At 57.7% G+C, this 24,504-nt stretch overlaps 1 protein-coding gene across 1 annotated transcript in view; it reads right to left on the bottom strand.

The window, feature by feature from the left end:
• NECTIN1 (nectin cell adhesion molecule 1) overlaps positions 1 to 24,504 on the bottom strand; it is a 61,243-nt gene that overhangs the window by 31,877 nt on the left and 4,862 nt on the right. The window lies entirely within an intron of this gene.

Genomic DNA, 24,504 nt, shown 5'->3' with positions numbered 1-24,504 from the left:
CAGCCAACAGGAGGCCTGGCAGGCAAAGGTGGGGGGGGTGGGGGCTGCCTGATCTCCCAGCCCCCTCCCTGCCTCCCACCAGGCCTGTGGACCCCAGGAGCTGCCCACCACAGTGGGCTGAGGCCCCTGACTGCCCACAGTGGAGGTGGGAGGTGGGGAGGTTGGGGTGGGGATTAGGGCGGGGAGATGCTTTGAAAGGAAGAAAGCCTGGTGGGAACTGGTTCTTGACTCAAGGCAGAGAAAGGGGAGGGTGGGGGATGGCCAGGGCTTGTGCTGGTTTTTGTTTTTTTGTGTTTTTTCCTTTTATGAGATGTGAACTCAAGCAATTAAAAATATGCATTTTATTTTACACAATCTGTCCTGCTGTGTCTCTTCATCTTTGCTCTATCTAGCTCGGGTGCCCCCAGAATGGCTGGCATTCCAGGCACTTTTTGTGTTTCCTCTAAAGTGATTAGACCAAGTGTGTCCCCAAGTTTTTACAAGACTCAGCCCCCCTCCTCTGTAGGCTCCCTCAGCCCTAAAAGCAAACACAGGTGGACAGTATCTGCGTATCCTGCCTTCCAGCATTCTAGCAGCAAGTTATTTCCACCTCTGCTGATTGAACACCTCCTTTGTACCAGGCCCTGGGAAGTGTTTCCTGCTTAGGGTCTCAGAGGATTGTCCCTTTCATTCTTAGGAGCAAGTACGGACATTCCCATTTCACAGAAGAGGAAACTGAGGCCCAGCGGTTGAGAAATCTGCCAAGTTACTGCATAGCTAGAAAGTGGTTGGCCCGAATCTGGGCTGCAGTCTTCTGGCTTTTGTACACTGCACTTCCTTTCAGAATGAGAACGCCTCTTGTTTTTCTGTCTGCCCAGCTAGCCCCTCTCCTAAGGCCAGATTCCAGCTTTCTACGCATGCACTGTCTAACTCAGGGTTTCACTGGCTGACATTCGCAGGTTCTCTGCAGCTCTGCTTAAGAGAATAGGAAGAGTTTCCCCGGAGCACAGGGTGGGCAGCAGAGGTCACGGCCAGCCCCGGGTGGGTGTTCTGGGAGCAGGGAAGGGAAAGGGAGCAAAGACTGGGGCTTTGGAGTAGCCGAGTTCTCATTGCAGAGCCACTGGTGCCTGGACAGGTAGCAGGGGACCACATCTGCCCGGCCCATCAACGCTGTCCCAGGCACCAGCTGGCAGGGACTACCAAATGGACTTGGGCAAGAAAGCATGTACAGGGAAAGGCAACGTTGTGCCTACCCCTCTGGGCCAGGGGGCAGCAGCAGAGGCGTGCCCAGCCTCTGAACCTCCCAAGCAGAAGTCAGAGAGAGGGGCTGTCATATACTGTCCTCTGCCTCTGCTAAGGTTTTACCCTAACAACTTTACCCAGGTGGCTAAGTAAATCTTTCTGCCTAGGAGAAGATCCTACCTGGGAAACTGCTCAAATGTTCTACACCCTTCCCTGATGGGAGTTCTTCCTGGTGTCTGTCTTCAATCCCTCCTGTTGCAAAGGAAGCACACTCTGTCCTGGGGTGTCTTTGAGCCTGCAGGACCAGGTACCAGAGCTGCAGATTGGGCAGGTCCTCCTCTTAAGGAGAGAGCATGAGGGGTAGGAAGAGGACTTGGGTGGCAGACAGACCTGGTCTGGGCTCTTCCACTCACTGGTAGTTGGGACTCAGTGAGCCTAATTCCTCATCTGTGAAATGGACTCAATAGCTCTTATCCCGAAGACCATGGCCACTCCCATCTGTCTGGATTCTGGAAGCTGCCTTGTGTCCTCCCAAAGAATGAGCAGCCTTAAAGCTTCACATCAAATCTCGGAACCTCAACTGCTTTTCCCTCCCCAATCAGCAGCCTCACTCTGGCCTAGCGTGCCTGGCCTGGACCTGGAGGCCTATGGCAAAGGGGGACCTAGGAGTGCTCTGTCAAGTGCCACAGTGTGCTCCCCGCAGAGGGTCCGTGGTGGTATCCTCTGCCTCTACCAGTAAGCCTCCTGGGTGGGTGCCAACACAGACCGGTATTCACACCACGGGCCCTGAGGATGCAGAGAAGAAGGACCAGGACACCAGAGGCTTGACATGGTGGGCCAAGGGGCTTCCTCCAACCTCCTTCTCCAGTTTTAGGAGCCTAAGAAAGTTCTGAGTGTTCTTACAGGAACTCTGGGGCACAATCGGCCAGCAGATGCCAATGATGCCAGCTCCTCCCTCTCCCAGTGTCCTTCTTGGCACCACCCAGGCTAGCCGCACCCAGCTCCAGTGCCCAGCCCCAGTTCTGAAGAGCAGAGGCCCCTACCTCAGCTGCCGGCCACACCCCTGCACCCCAGCACTCTGGCAGGCTGACCTGGCTGGGCCTCTGGGGTGGCTGGAGTCACAGGATGGCCAGGAGGGCACCATTCCGATGGTTCTCCCTGCCTGCTTGTTACCCACAAACGTGCGAGGGATCGTGGCAGGAGCCTGGGGTAGGGTGTTTTGAAAGACACTGGATGGACTCACTGGGCACTGGCTCGCCTAGATCAGGAGTCCTTCACACACCACCTTCCAGAGCAGGGGCTCGGAGACAGCTGAGGAAGTGGAGGCTTGGCAGTACTTGGGCCTGCCATGGTCTGTGGGTGCTGGATTCAGAATGAAAAACCAGGTCCCCCCGCACCCCAGCTCACTCCTCCTAGGCAAGGCCTCCGGAATGAGACTGCTTTCCGGGAAAACCCAGAGCTGCTCTGGACCTGTCCCCTGCCTGTACAGTGGGGACTGTAGCCACCAGCCCACCTGCTCTTGCTGGCTTTTTGGGGACATCAACCAGGACAGGCTGTGCAAAGAGGGCCATGTGGCCAGATGAGAGGTGCCTAGAGCTACTATTGTTCCATGATGGGGGGCCACGGAACAGAACTGTGTCCCCCATGGGGACGAGGCGCATCCTGAGAGCTTTGCCAGGAGGCCTACGGGGGTGGGAACAGTGACTTGCCCCTGGACCTGGACCCCTGTGGTCTGGCCAAGATGGCCTATGTCCCATGCCATCCTGCAGGGACACCTCACCTGTTCTTGGCTCCAAGGGTCCCTGACGGGACAAATTCATTGTGTGTTGATATCATTTCCCAAGCACTATGACCAAGTTCATAAAAAGGGCTGGGGCTGGGAGTCAGGCGACCTAGGTTCTAATCCTGATGCTGCCATGATCCAGTGAAACATGGGACTTGCTCTGTCTGGGCCTTAGTTTCCTCACTTAAACACACATGAACTAGTCCGCCCATGCATCCTTCGGGTTCCCCCAGACTCAGCCTGCCTGGGAGTCTCTGCTCCACAGCCAGCCCCCCCGCCCCCCACCGCAGGCTCCAGGTGCGGAAGGCGACAGGCTCTGGAGCCTCAGGGGCTGCTGGGAGGGGGGTGTTCCCTTCCCTGTGTTCTCAGGGGGTTTGGGAGCTGCCGGCTGGCAGACGGGGAACCTCGGGGACGCTTTCGCTGTGCAACGGGACAGAGAACAAGCGGGATTTTGCAACTCTTGAGGGCCTGCAAACAAGGCGTGGTGAGTTCTCAAGGGCTTCTCCCGCGCCCAGTGTAGAGGGTGTCTATCAGCGCTGGTTACTCTCTGAAATGACAGGGCTGGGCCCTGTTCTGGGACGAGGGTGGGTGCACCAGGGAAGCCGCCAACTCCACACAATGAACCAGGCTCTTGCCTGAGTCCAGCCACAGCCTGCACAAGAGCTTGAGCTTAGGTAGCTGGGGAGGCTCCCAGCCCCTCGGAGACCTTGAACTCACGCCCAGGAAGTGAGGCGTCTGTTAGTAAGCGAGCCTCCAGCAGCAAGTCAGGTGTCAGACCCCCAGAGCCTGGGGTGGGGGTGGGGAGGGGACACAGGCCAGGGAATGGAGCACTTGCACAGCCAGCTGAGTTCTGAACCTGCCTCTGCGCTGATTCACGGTGTCGTCTCCGCGAGGGACCTGCCCACTCCGTGCTTCCTTTCTGTCCCCCGTGATACCGGAATACCAGTGATCGCTCTGAACGACTCCCGAGATGTCTGTCAGGGTCAACCCCAAATGCCCTCTGACCCGACAGGAACCCGCACACCTTTCCAGTGCTGGAGTTCCAGCTTCCCCGGCAGCATCGGGGCCGACCGCGCGGGGCGGGTCCTTGTTGTCCCTTTGTCCTCCCCAGCCCTGCGGGAGGCAGGACTCTGACTCGGTCTCCCTGATGAAATGCCGGAAGCTCAGACCAGTGAGTAACAGAGACGTGGTCCTGGGGCTCCTGAGGAGCTGCGGGCCCACTCAGTACCATCCTCGAAGGGACCCAGCACCCCAGGGCAGTGGACAGGATGCCTCTGTGGGGCCCCCCTCAGCAGGGAGTCCCTAGAAGGGGACCTCGAGGCCCCGAAGTCTGACTCCTGCAGACTCCTCCCTTCCTCCTGCTCAGGGGGGGCATCTGCAGAGGAGACGAATCTGGGGGAGATGTTAATTAGTTCTGACAAATTAATAAAGAAAGCCTAATTTATTCTCCGGATCTAATTTCCTTCCCTGTGCTTTATTTTCCTGCCCAACAAGCTGCTTGCTCAGGAAACCAAGGGAAAAAGGCAGTGGCGGCGGGGTCATCGGAAGAGGGGTCCGGCCCAGATGAAGCTGCCGGCTCCTGCATGCACCCTCCCTGCACCGCCCCGCCCCTCCCCTCTGGTGCTCCGGGAAGCCAGCCCCCGACACTAAGCTGTCAAACCACTCCCAATTATCTCCCTCTATGCCCGCAGGCTCCAGGGGCGACAGTGTAGCAAGCTGGCGTTGACTCATTCTGTCACCGGCCTGCCCTGCTTGGGAAAATGCAATTTAATGAAGTCCAAAGGCAGGGCTGGGGCAGACGGGGTCCCAGGAAGAGGGTGGTGCTAGCCTGGGGATGGCAGATCATGTCCCCTTTCTGCGGTCCTCCGTCCCTCTGATAGGAGGTATCTCATCTTTGGTGCTCAGCCAAATGTCAGCAGGAGGGGTCGTCCCCTGCCTCCTCTCCCCTCTTCTGCAGCACTGAGCAACCCAGGCATTGACCTTCCCCGTAAGGGCCTCCACCTCCCTTGGCTGCCCACTTTAATAGCGTATGGTCATGACAGCTCGGAAATTCTTCCCGCTGTTTAATCTTGATCGCTTCTGCTGAAAGGCAAGTGCGTGTCCCCAGGCCTTTTGATACAGAACCCGGGAGAGGGTCAGCCGCCGCCAGACACTTCCAGGCCAGGGTCGGGGAAGGAGGCCATCCGGGTGCTGGCAAGCCAGCTCTGGTGCTGGAGGACCGCGGGGGTCTTCCCTCTGGATTTGGGTTGGTTTGGGCCTGGCCTCACCACTCGCACCCTCCTGTTCTCTCTAGGTATAGAGCAGTGAGGCCCCAGCTCCAGGCTCCTGGGTTCAGATCCCAGCTTGGCCACCAGCTTGTGGATTGGCTTTAGACTGTGTTTGTTTCCTCTGTACACAAAAGAACAATGGTAGTAACTTCCTCCTAGGTCTCTGGGAAGATGGAACAGACTTGTGTGAGCAGAGCAGCAGGAGTGGAACCTGGCACAGAGAGAGTGCTCAGCAAACATCAGCTCGTGCAGCCGACGCCGCTGTGCCTGCCAGGCCCCTCGAAGACCCACGGTTCCTCTGGATGCCGGGCCCCCATACCTGCTCTTCCTTCTTCTTTTTTTTCTCTTTCTCCAGCATCCCTCATCCTTTAAGTCCCCCTAGACGGGGTCAAAGCTCCTTGCTGTGTGTGCCTGCCAGGCCATCCCCTTTGGCCACTGCTGCAACCGGTAAGAACTCACTTACGGTCTGTCCCCTACGAGACAGACCACAGCTCTGTAAGAACACTGCCGGTGCTTCTGGCTCGAGCTGGATCCCAGCACCCCGCCAGGCCCGCCCACAGCTCAATCACTCAAAGCCAATGATGGGCAGCAGGACTGCGAGGCCAGGGGCCATCATCGCTCCTTATGCCCCAGTAGAAAGGGTCTGGGATGGAAGCGGTTTGGAGAAATGCTCCTGGCAGAGATAGAGGGGGCCGGTTCTGAATACAAGCTTCCCTGCCTGGCTCCATTCTGGGTCCTACATGCTGGAGGCCCCAAAACTAGTTGGGAAGGGCTTTCCTGCTGGGTGCCAGAGACAGAGCAATGTCTCACAGCAAGGACAGTCAGACAACTCTAGATCTCAGAGGGCACTGGACTTGACCAAGTGCTGGAGGACCGCCGTGCGTCCTGCACGCATCCGCCATGCGCCAAGGATGGGCCAGAAGAGACCGCAAAGGAACAACCAATCTGCCCCTCTCGCTGGACAGACAAGGATACTGGGGCCAGGCCCTGCCTAGGGGGACTTGGCCAGCAGGAGGCCCCCAACTGGGGCCGAGTCAGGGCTCCTAACTCTGATGCTCTTTCCCTGAAAGCATGCGTGGCTCACGGTAGCAAACCCACTTTCTGTCCAATTCTTGTATTTGATTCCCATCACCCTGGATTTCTGTTAAAGTCACTGCCCCGTTCAGTGCTCTCAGTGAGGTCCCAGAAGGATCAGTCACATACAGTGCAAGGCGCCAGGTTAAAACCAAGGTGTGCTAGGCTCTTCCAAACTGTCCACTCTGCTGCACCTAGGCCTCTTGTCCAAGACCAGTCCCTGTTCCCCGCAAATCTCCCAGACTCTGCTCCTTCGGGAAGCCGGCCCGTGGGAGTGCCCCCAGCTCCTGGCTCGCCGACCCTGCCTTAGCACCCACTGGAAGGAGTGGCTACTCAAGGGCGCATGGCGGGCATTCCTGGTTGCCATCATGTTTCTGCACGCGTGCTAGAGGGCAGGGAAGACTCCCTCCGGACCTTTCTCGGGACCACCCCAGTGTTTCTGGAGACGGAGAGAGCCCAGAGAAGGGAGAGAAGGGCTTCTGGGCACAGAGGGCCGTCCCCAGTGTAAAAGAGGTTCCCTGGACCCTTCTTCCATCTTTCCATCCATGATTTGGTTTCCTAAGCCGTGTGAGGGCTCAGAGCAGGTCTGAGTATACCCTGGAGCAAGGACAGGCCCGGGAGGTGCCAAGAACGCCCTGCCACAGACCCAGCTAGGAGGACCGATGCAGAAACGAGGCTGTGGATTCAGCTGTGTCCATAGGCATGCCAGGGACCGCGGCGAGGGGGTGCGAGGGGACCCAGCGGGGCCTGGACGAGAGCAGCACGGGGTCAGCAGGAGCAAGGCCAAGGTGCAGACTGCCCTTGGCGGTGGGTGGAGAGCTACTCCCAGGACGAGTCAGCATGCATCCCTGGCCCGAGGCTGGGGGAGGCCTCGGACATTCTTCCGCTCACAGCCTGGCGGGAGTTTCTGTGGCAAATGTAGGCAGCGACTGCGGAGCCAAGTGGGACTCTCCCTGAACTTTCCTCGAATATGAGACAGGGAAAACTACCCTGGCCTCTGCAGGCTACAAGGGGAGGGTTGGGGACCACTCACAGATGCTGTCATGCCATGCAGGAAGAGGGGGGGCACCTCCCAGGGGCAGGGGCAGGTCAGGCTAAGCTCCTGGAGCACACTGTGGGGGGCAGGTTTTTCAAGGAGACCATACGCGCGCCTGTGTGTGTGTGTGTGTGCGCGTGTGTGTGCGTGTATGTGTTTACAGAGGCCCATTTAAGATAAAGGGTGGCCAGGAAGGCCTCACTGAGAGGCGACATTTGAGGCAAGAATCAGGAGCCAACCATGGGTCTGTCTTGGAGAAGAATGTTCCAGGTGCTGAAGTTCCAGGTGGGAGTGTGCCTGGGAAGTGTGGCTGGTGTGGCTGGAGGGGAGGGAGGCAGAGACTGGAAGAAAGAGCCCAGGGTCCTCTGGGCAGGATGCAGGGAGAGCCACCAGAGTGTGCACAGAGGGGAGCACGGTATGGGCTAGCTCTGAGAGAACACGCTGGGAGAGGAGGCAGAGGCGCTAGGAGGGAGGCGACAGCAATCATCCGGGACATCTTAGCAGCCTCAGCGAAAGTGGGGAGGGAGAGCCAAGGCCCCAGGGGGAGGGGGGCAGCATCCAGGCCTCAGGAGCCCACCTCTCCAGGTGAGACAGCCGGTGCACGCACCCTCTTCCCACAGACAAGCTGTCCTCCAGTCAGGGGCCTGAAAGGGAGGTGGGAGGGGCAGGGGTGAGGAGGAAGGGCCTGCACAAAACAATGGCCTTGAGCCAAGACAAGAGATGCTTGTTCCCCTTTATTTATGATGGTTGTTGGGAGACATAAAGCCAGCCCTCCCCCTCCTTCCACCTTTGCCTGCCATCCCCACCTCTTCCCTGGGCACAGGCTTTCCTCTGACACACAGAGATCAAATAACTTTTCACTCAAAGGGAAAGATACTATCTCCCCTTACAATTCAGCACCAACACCAGCAGACCGACATCCCCAGATTAAAAGGCAATTAGGCAGCTTTGTTTTTGCAGGGGCTGAAGGTCTGCCTGGCACCCTTCTTGGGAACTGGATCCCACTGTGGGGAGGGCCAGTGGCTCTGGTGACTCCCCACGGAGAAGGCTGCTGGCCCCGCCTGGGTCCCATCCCCAGCGCAGCCCCCAGGGGCAGGAAGGACACCCCCCTCCCAACTGAGACACCACTGTAGCTTTTCTCTGCAGACCCTTGCCCTTGGAGAGTGAAGGCTAGGTGTGTGATCCCCCTCCCCCAAAATATAGTACTGATGGCTTTCAAGTCTATTTCAAAGAGACAGCATGGACCTGCCCCACCAGGGTTTCCAATCTTTTGGAAAGGACATAAAAGATGAGGAGAGAGGGACCACGGCTTCTTCACTTGGTTCACGGTGCTGATGGTGCACGTGGGGTCAAGGCCCACAGCCCCTTCCTAGCATCTATGTCCCATCTCATCGAATTTCTCCGGAGTGGGTAGTATCACCATTGTTTTCACGCTCAGTAGTTCAATATTCATAGAAGCAGAAACCAAGGGTCAGAGAGGCGGGGTAGGTTGTCCAAGGGCTCCCAGCTAGTATGTGGCAGGCAACCCCAATCCCTTCTGCCCTCAAGTCCTCCCCATGGGGCTGGCTGAGGAAGGGGAGGGTTTTAGATTCGTCATTTGCCCTCCTAGAGTTTCCATTGGCCAAGGACAGTGGGATCTTGGCCAGCCCTGCCAGCTGGGGTGGGTCAGGGGACGTCCATCCACCCGTAAGTGGTCCTTGAAGGATTCGGAGGTTTTCGTCAGGCACAGGTGCGAAGGCCACCATGCTTACCTTGTCATAAAACTCCCTGGGCAACTGGGCTCCTGCACCACCCCCCTCCGCCCCTAGCCTAAACATCGTTGTGTGCCTCCTCCCTCTCCCAGACTGGGCTCCCTCCCCCAGGATATTGTAGGCTCTCTCCTGCCTTTGGGTTTTGACAGAAGCTGTTGTGTCTGCTGCAGGCACCCTCCTCTCCTGTACCCACCACTGCCCATTTCTAGCTAAGGACCACCTCTGCTCTCTTTTGCTGTCCCCCCTCCTTTTGCCAAAACTTCCACCCCATCTCTCATGCCAGCGACCACCGAGGTGCTCCACAAAGGCCGTCTAACCAACGGAGGGGACGACCCCTCCCCACGTTCCCTACCTCTGAGAATCCACAAAGGCAGCTCTCAGACCCAGCCATACCACACCCCTCCCCCACCCCCCACCCTGCCACCCCGTCGCTGCTAGGTCAGGTCGCCAAAACCTCCCCTCCTTTCCAGGTCCTTCTCCAGGGTTACCTCTCGCTGATAAAATCTACTGGCCCTGGCTTTCCTATTCCCCTCTCCCGTGCCAAGTGCATACTCCAAGTCCAGCACCGTGCCAGCCTCTCTTGGGCAGAAGTGACTGTGGTGGCAGCAAGATGTGGGAGGGCAGAGGGAGAAGAAAGAATAAGGCACTTTCTTTTCCTTCGGAAGCTCCATCTAGCAGGGAACTCACCCATGCAAACAAACAATTACTGAGTTAAGTGTTGTGTTTTGTTTTTTGAAACTATGAACCCAAAGCCACGGGAGTCCAAGGAGACACGATCCTCAGGGTGATGGTCGACAGGAGAAGAGTGAGGTTTTTAGCTGGGTCCGACAGAACGAGCAGGAGTCCCTCAGAGAGAGAAGAGAGAACCAGAAGAGACAAGGTTGTCTGAAAGCCTGAAGGTTGCTAAGTGTTGCCTTATTGGTGCAGAGGTGAGCACCAGGGAGATGTGCGTCAGCTGAGAAAGGGCTCTATCCACAAGGGTCTGCCTGTCCTCTAGCCACCGGGAGCCACCGACACTCCTTCGGCAGGGCAGTGATACCCGGAGAGGCACAGGACTGCTCTGTGAAAAGCACCGGCCACAAAAAGGCCACACAGTGTGATTCCATTGATGAAAAATGTCCAGAACAGGCAAATCCAGAGACGTGGAAGGTGATCGTGGTTGGCAGGGGTTGGGGTGGGGTGGCCGAGGGAAGAATGGGGAGTGGCTGCCAAGGGGTACAGAGTTTCTTTTTGGGGTGATGGAAACATTCTCTATCAGCAAGTGGTGATGGTCACCCAACTCTGTGAATGTACTAAACCCCACTGCAACTTTAAGTCGACTTTAAAGGGCAACTTTTAGGGCTGGTGAATTTCTACCTCGAGAAAAAAAGCAGAGGCCATGGAGTGGGATGGATGGTGGGGAGCCAGAGCCCACCCCTGCCCTGAGGGAGGCAGGCCGGCCACTAGGAGGCCTCTGCAAGGCTGCAGCACCCTCACATGGAGGGGTCCCTGCTCAGCACAGCTGCTCAGAGCCATGACCCGCTACTGCCTGTCGAATTCCTCCCTCCCTTGGTCAGGAGGGATCCTGCTGGGCTGGAGCCCAGGGGAGAGATCCTGGGACCACCGCCCCACGGGGGGCTGCTCCCTCACTCCCATGGGCAAGAGGCGTGGCTGGCACCTTGTTCCTGGGACCTGACCAACAGACAGGTCACCTGACCAAGGCATGCCACTTATTTCTGAAGACAGGCAGATCCCCTGGTAATAGAGCAGGCAGGGAAGAGGCTTTGCCATAGATGGGAAAATTAGGGCAGAAAATAACACCATGAAAACAGAAGTGTCCAGAAATAGGAGGGAAAGAGGCTTGCTCACATCCCAGTGTGTGAAGCCCTATCTGAGCTCCTGCACGTCTGAGACGGTCCCACGGAAGGGCCCCCCACGTTTTTCTGCTGGATTCCGAGCTCTTCGATGTGCCTGACATGTGGGGCGGGGGGGGGGGGGGGGGGGGGGGCTGGTCCTGAGTGTCCACAGCAGGGCTGTGAGGGACCACTCATTCCCAAGGGCTCCATTCTCAAAGCCCTGTCGCCTGGAAGGTCTGGGGACTGAGGTTCCCCAACACCTGGATGGGGAGGGGAGATGCATCAGCCATTAAAGTGGGTTGAAATTTCTGAGGCTTGTACCATGGTATGTGTGTGTGTGTGTGTGTGTGTGTGTGTGTGCATGTGCATGTGTGGCCCCCAGTTGAAGGAGATTTTGAGATGCCCGGATGGGGTGAGGAAGAGGTCTGGAGGCAGGGGAGACGGAGGCTTGAAAGTACAAGCAAACACCACAGGCTCTGATGTCCCCTGATTCCCCTTCCAGTCTTGGGGTGGCCAGAGGGTAGGGCCAGCTCCCCAGTCTACACAGGTAGCCGGTGCTTATGAATGAAAGCTGGAGGAAGCCCAAAGCAGCCTGAGAGAGCAGGAGGGTGATACCGGGGCTCCCGACTCCCTAGTGGGCAACAGAGAGCTTTATTCTTCCTCTGGGCTTGGGCCCCAGGGCAGGGCGGAGAGGAGAAGGCGAGGCAGAGCAGGTTGGAGGGGGAGGACCTCACTGATTTTTCCCAGCATCCCCCAGGCCACTTCTCTCACCACAAACCTCAGTCTCAAGCCACTTGGTTGTCATGGAAACAGGCGGAATAGAACAGATGGTCTCCACTAGTCAAATTCCAATTAAACAGGGCAGAGATGGATCGAGAAGGGGGTGTGAGGTGATGAGGCCACGGAGGGCTCTGGCCCCAAACCCAGCCCGCCCACCCCGGTCCACCCCACGATGAACAGGAAGCCCCTGGTCCCCTCCGGCAGACCAGGGGCTGCAGTCAGAAGGACATTCCGGGAGGTGGGTTGAGAAAGCTGCCCAGAGGAGAGTCACCACCCCGTCCCCTCTGTCCTTACCCCTTCTCAAAGGTGCAGGGGAGGACCGCAAGTTGAGGGCACACCATCATAGAGAGGGGCAGTGCTGGGGGACACACGTTTAAATCTACAGGAACACTGGAAGAGAGACACATGCATGCGTATGTGTACACACAAACACACTTGTGCAACACAATCGTGTGTCCGTGTATACACACATACATATGTGCCCCTTCGCAGGCTTGGAAGCACACTGAAGGCATGTGCGGAAAGTGAGGCAAAGCCATGAACCAGCCATGAACACTCTTAGAACAGTACAAAGAAAATGCTTTGGAAAACAGAGTAAGCAATTTATTTCCATTTATTTCATAAACATGCATTAAGAAAGTAGGAATTAGAAACACACACACACACACACCATGCGGTTCCAGGCTCAAGGACACAGGGCACAGTAACTAGTAGCACAATCTCTGTGCTATGGCGGGAAGGCTCGCCGAGTGCCATGGAAATACCGGGGAGGAAATGATGAATTTGGGGCAGGGGATTAGAGAAGGGTCTTGAAGGACGAGAGGAAGCTGGCCAGGCCATGAGGCAGGGCCCCCACCAAGCAGAGGGACAGCGGGAACAAAGGAGGAAAGGTGGGAAGCAGCGTGCGCAGGGCACGAGCCCCTTGGGAGCGGGGTCTGGCTGCCATGCATGGAGGCTTGCCAAGTACACACACCTGCCTGAGGAAAACACACACCCGTGCACAACTTCACACTCGCAGCCACTGAACCCCCCCCCCCAACCTGGTTCCTAGGGCTTGATGCATAAGAGATACCTAGTAAATGTTAACTCCAGGAGAAAAGATGCTTTTGTTTGCTGCAAACACCATGAGGTGGGTACAGGAGGTGTCAGGAGAAAGGGAAGCGTCAGAAGTTTGCACATCTTGGCTACGGGGGTTACACAGAGTGCCAAGAACCCAGAGAGGTGTGCAGAAGAAGAAAGCTCATAGCTTGCTAGGGGCTGAGAAGGAGGGAAGCCGGCCAGCTCCCATCAGTTTACTGTGCATTTATGGAGCGCCTACTGTGTACAAGGCACTGAGTGAGAGCCTGCAGAGATCATAAGACTGAGGTCTCTCCTTCAAAGAGCTGTGCGTCTGGGGCGAGGGGAGGAGAGAAAGTACTAGACAGCACAGTAGGTTGCTACAGTGAGACCCTAGATCAGTGGTTCTCAACTGGGGTAACTCTGCCTCCCAGGGGACACTAAGCAATGTCTGAAGACATTTTTTATTGTCACACGGGGGAGGTGGGGGAGGACGCTGCTGGGATCTACTGGGTGGAGGCCAAACACCCCACAGCATACCTATAGCCCCACATAAAGAAGAATGATCTGGCCCCAAATGTCAGTGGTGCTGGCTGGGGTAGAGACACCCGGCGTAGACCACAGAGCCTGTCCTTAAGCCAGCAGCCTGCGAGAGCTTCAGACAGAGCGGGGGTGGGCAGGCGGCACAGGAACAGGGAGAAGCCCCCAGGATGTCTCTGAGGGTTCGGGTCCTGGGACTGGGGAGGTGTCCTGCAGAAATGAAACCACTAGGAACTGATGACAATCCAGATATCGGGGATGAAGGAGGAGTCCCAGCTCTAGTAAATGGGAGAATTTGGATTCCATCAGGAAAGCCGGCCTGGGGTGCCGGTCAGGCCGAAATCAGACAGAACAGACTGGGGGATTGTTTGCGTAAGTCCAAAACCCTCCACAGGCCCTTCCCAGGCCCTCACATGGCCACAGGCCCCCATTCCCCATCTGCTCTTCCGTGGGCACCCCTGTATGGCCTTCCCCAGGCTGGCCCACTCACTCTCCTCTGCCATTTCAGTTATTCCCGCTCAGACACCCATGCTGACCGTCCCAGCCTCAAGGTCACTTCCCCAGGGCAGCCTCTCCCAGGTTAGGGCTTGGTGGCCCCTTCACAGCCCTGTGCATGCTTGAACTGCTTGGAAAATTCTCGAACTGCTCTGCACATCAGTCCAGCCAGTCAGGAGGACACCTGTTTGGGGTACCACGGTGCATCACTACAAGCTCGTGGGAAGGATTTAAACAGGCAGGAGAGGCTCGCCAGGGCTCTGGCTTTGACCTTGCCTCCTTTCCCACCTCCCTATTCCCTGACCACTCAATTTAGAGAAACAGGTCTAGAAGGAGCTGTTCTGGTAGCCGTCAGGGTGGGGCAGCGCCCAGGACCCCGAAGGAGAGGCACGGAAGCCTGCAAAACCCAAGAGTACAGTTTCTAGCAGTTAGAGGTGAAAATGCCACCCAAATACCCCATCTCAAGGGCACACGGCCTCCCTCTCCTCCTCACCCCTGCACGGCCGATCCCGCTTCCATTTGGGGAGTGACCTGGTCTTCAAGTGCCCCCCTAAGGCACACGAGCCTCAGAATAAAGCCTTTCGCCTTAGTTTGAGCTGCTTAAAGTACTTCCCCCCCCCCCCCACAGTACCTGGCATGTGCAGATAGCATCTGTTGACTTGCTGACCTCACCTCAAGGATGAGGGAGGCCTTCCCCACAGGGTCACCCCGCGACCAAGCTGGCCAGCAGCAAGGTCTGCCAAGTGAGTCAGGAGGGGTCAGTGGCGCCACCCAGGAGAGCAGCTGGAGGGGACTTCTGGGGTGGTCGGCGGCAGGGCCTGCCCTTCCAGCCGGAAACATCCAGGGGCGTCCAAAGAGCCTGTGGGGGGAAGCCGGCTAAAGCAGGCCACTAATCTCTCTTGAAGATTAAATGCCACACTCGCTTGCTCCTGAGGCCAGAAACCAGCTGGGGGAGGGGGCTGCCCAGGGCCAGGGTGTGGGTGGGGGAGGGGGAGCTGAAATTGGGGGAAAACCCACCAATGATTAACCAGAGCTACTAATTATTAACCAGCTAGACTCTTGGACTTGAGAGCCCCATTTCTGGCTTCACCCCTTCCGTGTCAAATCCCAAGCATCCTAGAACTCCGCACCCCGCCCCTCCCTCCCCCCAGAGACTATCTCTCCAGCTTGGCCTTGCTCTTTATCTTCCAGTGACCCACCCAGTGGCTGTGGCTGGGGAATGTCAACCCCTACTCCCAGCCCCACCGAGGGTGCTGGCGCCGCCTGGGGCCACAGTGACGGAAACCGGACTTGGGCTAGGTCTGGATGACCCGAAGGCAGCCTCGTCCTTGGGATCCGTGCCCTCCTCACTTCCAATCCCAGCCCCCATGCCCACCCTACCCTCTGGAGGGTAGCTCCGCCCCTTAGATCTCCCAGTTTAGCCTCAAGGTTTGGCAAGGGGGCCTGCTACCAAAGCTTCTGTTGGGGGGGGGGGGGGCGGAGGATGGGGGGGGTGGGGAGGGTGGCAAGCCTGGGGGACGTGGGAGAAGAGGCTCTGGAGCTGAGTAGGGGAGAGGCATGTTGGGGCTCCAGAAGGAGGCTTTTGGGGTTAACTTTAGGATAAAGAGAAGCCCAGACTCTGCAGGAGCAAATGACTCCTTTAAGCAATGGCCAAGGGAATCCATGGCTAAGTCAGCCTCATCTGAGAAGCAGAGTGGGTGGGTCATAGTGGTCTGTGGCCCCGGGGTGACTTTGGTGCGGGCGAGGTGCCCGCAGGATGGCAGACGGCATCACAGCGTCTGTACCACAGGTGGGACGGTGGGGTGCCTCACCCTGCCACATGCCCTGGCTTGCCCTCCTAGTGCCGCGACTTGCCACGTAACTGCTGTCCCATGTCGTGAAATAATGGGCGACAGGAGAGGCTGCCAGGAGGTCACGCCACATGGGCATCCCTGTGGTGCGCTGCCTCCCATGGGGGACCCCGCCTGTCTCCATGAGGGCACAGGCTGCTGGGAGGAGGAGGGGCTGCTCCCGCTGTCTCCAGGGTGAAGAGAAGGCAGGCAGAGGGTCCAGCTCCTCACCCCCTCCCCGCTGTCCTCTCTGTGCCCGGAATCTGGGCAATATGCTCCCTTTCTCAGGCCCTTCTCTCCCCATCACCAACTTAATTCCTTAATTCCCACTGGAGATAAGCGGATCTTTCACTGCAATTTATTGTTAATCCAAAGGAAAACAGGGGTGAGGGGGAGGTGGGAAAGCACGAGGGCGGCCAGCCGGCTCTGCCTCCTCCCCGGTCCCTGGATGGTTGCAGTGGCTGCTGCAGGATCCCAGGCCAAACCCCCGGGGGCACAGCAGCCCCCACTTGGGGCCCCACATCCGCTGCTGGAGATCTCAACCACCTGGTTCCATGGAGAGCACTTAAGACGGCACGGTGGGTCAGAGTTGGCCAAAAGCACCCAGGGGAGAGAAGACCGAGAGTGGGGGACCCTCTGTAACCGCCGGAAGGACACCATGCACCAGATCAGATGTGCTCCCCACAAGCCCAAAGGAGGCAGAGATAGGAGTCAGGGCAGGGGAGGGGGGGCGGGGGTTGGGACTATGGGCATGCAGAGAAGAATCCGGGGCACTCAGAGCTGACAGGGCTTCTGTGCAGGGTGCTGAGTCTCCTGTCATCGGGGGTATTCATGCTGAAGCTGGATGTTCAACCAACCGGTGGGGATGGGGTCGAGGGGGTTTTAAGTGAATGGGTGTTTCATTATCCATTTTCCTTTCAGGGCCAGGATTCTCCTGACTTCCCCTGTCTATCCTCTCCTGCTTTCCCCTGCAGGGAGCGGGGTTACCCTCAGCTGATAGCCCAGCTGGGAGGCTCTTCCCAGATCTGGGGGCGGGAGGGAAACAAAGGGGCTCAGAAGCAGAGCCCGCCTTTAAGGGCGCAGGAGAAGCCAGGCCCGTACCCCGTCACACCTGTGCCTTCAGAGCCGAACAGGGAAGGCTTAGGAAGAGTGATAGGTTTACCTGGGCATTAGCCCACAAGGCCCCAGCTCCCTCTTCCCATCTCCCAGCCAGGCCACCCTCGGATGTCACCTGCTGTGTGTGAGGCCAGAGGGCAGATTCCATCCCTCCCCTGTGGGACTGGGGGCTCCAGGAGGGTCAAAGTTAAGCTCAGTGCTCACTCCCTGCTCCCCGCTCAGTGCAGGGCCCACGGGAGGCACTAGTGCCCACACTGTTGAGGGAATGCAGGAATGGACGTGTCCCCCCTTCTGCCACACACCCAGGGCAGAGGGATTCCCCCAAGTGCAGGTACCCAGCATGTTGGGCAGCCAGAAGCCTGCACATGGGGTTCCCTGGCTGAGGGCACATAACTCTTGCTTTCAACTACTCTTAAGGAAGGGAGCACAGGATAGCTCCAAAGAGCCACCAGCGGGCATCGTCCGGGACCATCTGGAGGTGGGGGTGATTTTCCAGGAGCCCAGGGGCCTGCGTGGGTGATGTACCCTGCCCAGGTGGCAAAAAACCCAGCCGAGGGCCCCTGCAGTGTGCTGGGGCAGGCGTCCCAGCCCCGGGAAACCCACCTTCCCCTAGATGTGGGCTCCCTGGGCAAGCAGCAGCCACTAATACCCAGGTGGTGCGAAGACTGACTGTGCCAGGCACCACGCTCATCACCGCAGGCCCACCTTCCAGGGGCAGGAACTCAAGTTCAGAGAAGGCAAGACACAGACCCGCATGTGGGTCTATGTAAGTAGTACAAGACGGAGACCACTCGGCACCCCCAACAAACGGGGGTTCAATATGCCGGGGAGAAAAGTCCAACCCGTTGTTTGGGATCCTACAGACAAAACAATGATCTGAGATTGACCTTCTGCATTCTCTAACTGGCGGCGGGGGGCAGTGCAGACCCTGCCAGGGACAGTCGTGGTCTTTGCCTGCCTCTTTACCTCCACTTCCTGCTCCCGCCCCCCAGTATCTAGGCTCTGCCCCTCCCCTGCAACTGGGGGAGAGCCCCCAACCTCCGTGGGGGGAAAGATGGCAATCGGGGTCTAATCAGGAGCAAACACACACACACACACACACACACACACACACACACACAGCACGTGACCGACCTCACGTGTGCTCTCGCATGCGCAGGCGCACACACACACACACCATAAACCTCTCTCATACACACACAGAGGACATAAAAACACTTGTAAAGAAACACATAAAGCAGCACAAATTATCATTACGGCTTGAGCTGTGTACACAAGTGCCAGGGGGTAGGAGGGATGGACTGAGGATGGGAGAGTGGAATCGAGCCATTTCCTGGGCAGAGCGGGGGCACTGGTCCCCAGGCAAGCTGCCTGGTGGCCCTGTGGGCCTCTGCTCCAGGCTCCCTGGAGGGAAGGGGGAGCCACGGAAACCCTTCCCCTGTTACCGCCCCAGCTGTAGTGCCAGGGAGGGGTGCCGTGGGCTCCCTCCCCCATCGCCCCCCCCACCCCCAGGACAGGCAGGGAGGCCCCTCCTCTGATTCCCAGGAGGTGACTCAGGTTGGGAAGGGTGCTGGGTGGGCAGGAGCAGGCAGGGGACCATTGCCTAAGTTCCCCAAAGACCCATCCATCAATCGAGCAGAGATAATCAGAGTGCTCAGCCGGTCCAGGACACTGATTACTCTCCGGGCACCATAAACACAGGGAATAAATCTGGGAAGGGGCAGGGTAGGAGGGCGTCTCGGCAGCAGGGCTGGCCACCCTGCCTGGGAAGGGAGAGGAGGCCCATCCATCATTCTGAGAGATGTAGCTATCTAGGCCAATGAGAGGAGGACAGTTCGGGGGGCGGGGGAGGTGGGCCATCATAATAAAATAATCCAGTGCACTGCGGCTGCTCTGCTCTGATCTTATTTACACTCGGGGGAAGCCTGGCCCTGCCTCCGCTCCAATTTTTACCCAGGAGCCACTGCAGAAGGCTTCTGCCATTGACTCAAGACTCTCGAAGGACGCCTGACTGCCAGGGTAGGGAAGAGGCAAAGGTGGGCCTCTGTAGGGCCTCTGCGGGGACATGTACTTCGTAGGTTTGCACAGGGGTCTGATGGGTCTTCAGGGCTCCATCCTACCCTTGCTTCCAAGCCCTTCCTGGGCACAGGGCAGACTCAGGAGCCAGTCGCCAAGCTCTGGCCTGTGTCTGGGCTGCAGAGGCTCTGCCATAATTCAAGCTAACGGAGCATGGGTAATCTAGAACAGCAGAGGGTCTAGGAGGAATTTCTTTTTGGCGTCGAAACGTATCAGCTGACTGTTTTGCAGCCCAGTTACCTTCCTAATTAAGCAAGTCTGTGAGGCCTAAGCCCACGTGGTGGCCTGCAGGGGTCAGGGTGTGCTGAGGGCAGCATTGGCCCTGGGACACTGTCGAAAGGACAATCTGCCTGTGAGCTATCTGGAGGTCACCCAGTCCTCTGCCACGACCCTTGGAAGCATCTTGATCTTTCTGCTCCCAGGGCCCTCTTCCCTGGGACAGTTTCCTAGGCTGTGTGTCTGCTGTGCCTCTATCCCCAGCCCCTGCTCTGAACCTGCCTGGGGCAGAGGAAGCACCAGGCCTTTCATCCCAGGGGATCAAAGCAGCCAGTACAGCTGAGCATCCTAAATCCTCCCCACCTCCCCAGATAGGGGCCCCTCCCTTGCCATCTTTTGGGAATCTCTGGGTGAGGGCAGGGGAGACCAGAACCTTCCAGAAGCTTAGGATATAGGCTGACACAGGATCAGCTTGCTGAGCTGTGGACCCACCCAGAACCCAGGGCCAGCCTGGGAATACCGGCTGGGGGTAGTTCCCGGAGGCTTCTTTGAGAGAAGCTATTATTACCCCTGGCCCTAGTCTCATGGGGAAGCGTGGGAGGAGGCCCCCACGTGGCATCAGTGATGCCCCCAAGCTCAGGGGACGAGAGAGTGATGATATAGAGACATTTCTCTCCAGCCCAGCCACATCAATACCCCAAGACATAACAGTGACAGCAGTGGGACCTACCAGGAGTGTAATGATTGTGCTCCTAGAACCTGTAAGTCAGCGGAAGGACACAGCACTGAATGGCTACAGAGACTCTGGCGATAAGCACTGCTAACTCCCAGCAGCTTTCCCCTGCACCATCAAAGGCAACAGGGGTGTAAGCAATATGCAGGGGAGGTGGGCATTCTGGACACAGGGTCCTGTGCTACTCCAGCCTTGGCAAGCTGTCTCTCTCCATCACCGGTCCATCCAAGAGAGGCTGCTTAGCTAAGTGGTCTGATCATGGACATGGGGCCCGACTTCTTGGCTCTGCCACTTACTAGTTAGTAAGTCACTTGTGTGATTATGGGCAGGCTACCTAACCTCTGCGGGGTCTCATCTTTCCACGTGTAAAGTAAAAGGGAGAACAGAAGTATCTTTGACATGAGTTGTTAGGAACATTGTTATCACATGTAAGAAGTTTACTATAGTGTCTGCCTCCCCAAAGCACTCTCAACGGAAGTTCGTAATTACTATCATTGTCATCGGCTGTCCAAGCGACCCACCATGTATCCAGCTGGCATCTACTAGCAGGCCCTGATGTGGCCAAACCTGTCCTAGCCCTGGGGATACAGACATCCATCAGTAACGTACCTTGTCCCTTCGGAGCGCTCAGTCTCGGGGAGAAGAGAAACCCCGGGTCCGGATAACCATATAACAAGATGTGGAGTGGTTAATGGCACGGGGTGGCATGGATGAGCTGCGAGGGGGCTTTGGGATGGGAGAGGTCATCCCCAGCTGGAGGGGGGTGGGTGTCGTCAGAAGGCTCCATGACAGAAGTGGCTCTCATGTCAGTATTTAGACAAGGAAGGCGGGTGAACAGGGGCACGCATACAGGGGTATGCGGGCACGCATACAGGGTGGGCCTGGCATGCGGGCAAGGGCAGCGAGACATGTCAGGCAGGGGGCAGCTGACAGATGCTCCCGTGCCTGTGAGTGTCTTTCTCACGTGTGCTTCAGGTGCATCGGTCCAGGAAGCCGTGTGGGCAGACACAAGCTGGGAGTCAGGGGCTGCTGCTAGAGTCCCAGGAGCAAGGGCGTTGCAAGCAGTCCTTCTCGAGGTGGGGCCCACATCAAGTGGTGGCAAGGCTGGCTTGGCTCTGAGGCACCTTCTCGAACTTCCTCTGTCCTGGCAGCTGACGGCAATTGCCTGCAAGCCAGGACTGAGGGAGGGGGTGCTTGGGGTGCTGCTCAGGGTCCAGAGAATGGAGCACACAGGAGGCAGCCTCACCAGTCCCACTTGGGGCCTGCACCCCAGACCAGCGGTAGACTGGGGCCTTCCTGGGGAGCTCTAGGAGCCCACGCAGGTCTCCACTCCCCTTGCCTCCAGAGCCAGGCTGACTCTCGTCTGCCCAAACGGACCAGCCCTCCTATCTCCGCTGACTCACTTGGCGGGTACACCAGCTCATGAGCCAAAGCGTGGGCTGGCCTGCGTGACCCTCCATGGGAGCGCACAAGTGAGCTCGTGTGCCCGAAGAACCAGTTCTTTCCTCACTTTCCTCCACAAGACTGAGCTACCGAGACGGTGCAGGCTTCCCTTTGCTCTGGTCTTGTTTTTCACAGTGACTGAGCCCTGGTGGTATTCTGGTGACTGGCCCATATGCAAAATTGCAGGGGAAAGAGAGATCCAGATAAAGCAGGAGGGAGAGGGGCACACAAGAGAGGAGAGGGGCTGTCAACAGGGACAGGCAAGAAAATTCCTGCTAGGCAAGAAATAATTCCGTCTTTGGTGGGGAGAATCCCAAGGGGGCAGCCACAACTCCATCACAGTCACCGTGGGCAAGTTACTCCACCTCCGGGAGGGACGTGAGACCAGCAAGTCCCTGCCAAGTGCATCTTTAGGGAAAGAAAGATGTTTCCACTGTGGGGTCCCCAGGCTTCCGCCCCCACCTTCTGGGCAGAAGGATGGGTCAGGATTCAGGCCAAGGTGGCTGGGAGGAATCCAGACTCCATCTTTGCAGCTAGTACGTGTCTCTTAGACCTAGGGGTGAGGGTGGGCTGCTGTCTCCTGCCCTCCAGAGGCCCTGTTCCCCAGAACGTGGTTTGCTGAGCTTCTCGGCCAGCTCCGGCCAGACAAAGCACACTCCTAGAGACAGCCCCGGGGTGTGGGAGCTGTGTCCTTCTCCCCTTCAGGCAAGCGATAGAATTGGGGGGCTCAAGGGGGCGGGAAGGAGTGTTTCCAACTTGGGGGAACACACAGTGTAGGAGGCCTTCCTCTTAAGCCCATAGATCGAACTCAAACTCCCAATGGGACATTCGTGTGCCCACGGCCACTGGCCTGTTTTGCTTCCTGGGCCACGCCTGCAGCCGTGTCCCAGCGGAGCTACCCGCCAGCGGAACTAATGTCCTCTAATGAGATCCGGGCCAGAGTGGCCGGGCGGGTTTTATTGTCTGTGGCTTGGTAATGAGACTCCTCATAAACTGGGAATGAAACTGGGGTCTGTGAGGACCAGAGCTGGGTGGGGAGTGGCCCAACAGAGGGAATCGGCTCTGCCTGCCAGATCTCAGCCCCTTCTCCTCTCTTGTGGCCTGTCCACAAGCTCTCTGAGCACTGCTCTCTACCCTCCCTCGCTCTCTGTCCTCCCTCAGGCTCCATGCTCAGATCTCAGGGCCCTACCCATGGCTCAGGCCAGATCTCCAGGGCGTGATGCTCTAGCTTCCAGAAGGACACCCTTCCCTCCCCCACATCCCCAGCCCTCCCCCAGTTGTACAATTGCTAGGCATCGGGTACTGTGTGCTGACCTTGGCTCCATGGTCAGCTCCGGCTGGGCCACCCTCTGACCTACATCCTCTCTTAACCCTCACTTCCCTAGGGAGCTATGGCTTGTTATAGGGGGAGAGCGGTGGCGGCTGGTGAAGTACATGACCATCTCACTGGACCTGTTCTATCGTGGCCCGGTTCAACCTCTGCTGTGTGCCCACGCAGCCTGTTTCAGCTCCCTCATCTCCTGGCCTGGGAGTCCAAGACCCGGCTCCTAACGTGGCCACACTGGCTTGAGCTCGTCAGCAAATTACTACACTGACTCACTTTCCTCATCTGTAAAATGGAAAGGCCCAGGGATACCTTTCACGTGGGGTTACTAGGAGGATCCACTGGAACCATGAGCTGTCTAGAGGGCCACATTTTTATTATGAGAGGTAAAAGGACCCCATCTGCAATGGGAGAAACTGGAAGGGGCTTTTCTGCCAGTGGGAAGTGGGGGACGCCAGGAGTGATTCTCGATCCAGCTGTGCCCTCCTGCCAGAGGAGTGGCCTGCTGGAGAGAGGGCCCAGGGGCCCGCCCTCTCCCCAAATGCGGGATTTTGAAGGAAGGCAGGGGCTGAGTCCCCGGCCCTCTCTGCCACCCTGGCTTCTACCAAAGGCAGAGCTCCAGATGGGCAACAGAGCCTCACTGGGCCATAGCCAGGGAGTGAGGGAGGTGCCCAGCGGGACCCCTGGAGACGTGCAGCAGAACGAAGCCTACACGGCACCTGATGCGCGTGTGCCTGAGTCCATGACCACCAGGGTTGGGCTCATGCAGGTGCCTGGAGCCCACCAGGCCACCTAAGCCCCCAGGGAAACTGCAGCCCCCACCATTGTTTCCAGGTGGGGCAGTGAGGTCAGCACCGGGCAGGCAGTGGAGTGGCTCTTCCAGGGGAGCACAGAGGTGGCACTGCCCCACTGGCAGATGCAGAGGGGGTCGGGACCTTGCGGAGGGACAGAGAGTGGGAGCAGCCACCATTTTGCTGCCCGTTTATCACACGCCTGGCAATGCACTCAGCACTTTTCATCCATTACTGTCAATCTAATCTTCTGCTGTACTCACAGAAACCCACTGTACAGATGCGGAAAACTGAGGCCTATGAAGTAAACTTAAGCGTGTCTACTCAGCTAGCAATTCGTGGAGCTGGGATTCAAACCCAGCCCACCCACTGCACTTTGCTGGGCGGCAGAGATGGGGCACTCTCCAGGCCATGGGGAGAGGAAGCAAGCCGTCTGCCATTCTCTCTTGACTAGGGCCTGGGATCACTGCTTTTGTCTTGCCCTAGAGACCATGAAAGACACAGATCCCGTGAGCTCCTGAGAATACGTAACACTGCCCCCCTTCCCTATCCAAGAATAAACCTTGGGATTATCCATTGCCCTAAAGAGCCTACAGCCTGCCACAGGAAGACTTTCTCTGTGTCCTTATTGGGTCTCTCCTGTTGCCCTAAGTTTGCCTCTCCTAGGGAAAAGGGTCAAGATGTTAGGCTTGACGCATTTTCTTTCCATCTATCTCTTCCCTCTCCCCACCTCCAAGTCAGCACATACACTCCAGAGCTTCAAGGGTTAACTGGACTAAAGGGTGTTATCTCCAACTTGGGGCATTCCCTCTGCAAGGTGATCCCTGCTCAGATCTTAAGTTACCTCCTGCCCCAGCCAGCACATCTGCTGCTGGCTGGAAGACTTGGTCTCTATGGAGAGGGGTGGGCATCACAGGGGAGAAGCAACTGCCAGCCGACCTGGGGCACAGGGTCCCAGGCTCCCAGATTGAGCCCTCTTTGACTTCCACTAAGGGGGCTCCTGAGTTCTGCTGCACAAATCAGGGTGTCTCCAGGCACATGTATGTTGCTGACCTAGGCACACATATGGTTCTGCAGGGTGATTTATGGAAGACCAAAGCCCACTCTCATGCCCCTTTTCAAATGCTCAGAGTATGCC

The sequence above is a fragment of the Mustela nigripes genome, chromosome 1 (assembly GCF_022355385.1).
Source record: "Mustela nigripes isolate SB6536 chromosome 1, MUSNIG.SB6536, whole genome shotgun sequence".
NCBI classification, from domain to species: Eukaryota; Metazoa; Chordata; class Mammalia; order Carnivora; family Mustelidae; genus Mustela; species Mustela nigripes.
This window is presented reverse-complemented; position numbering and strand designations above follow the sequence as displayed.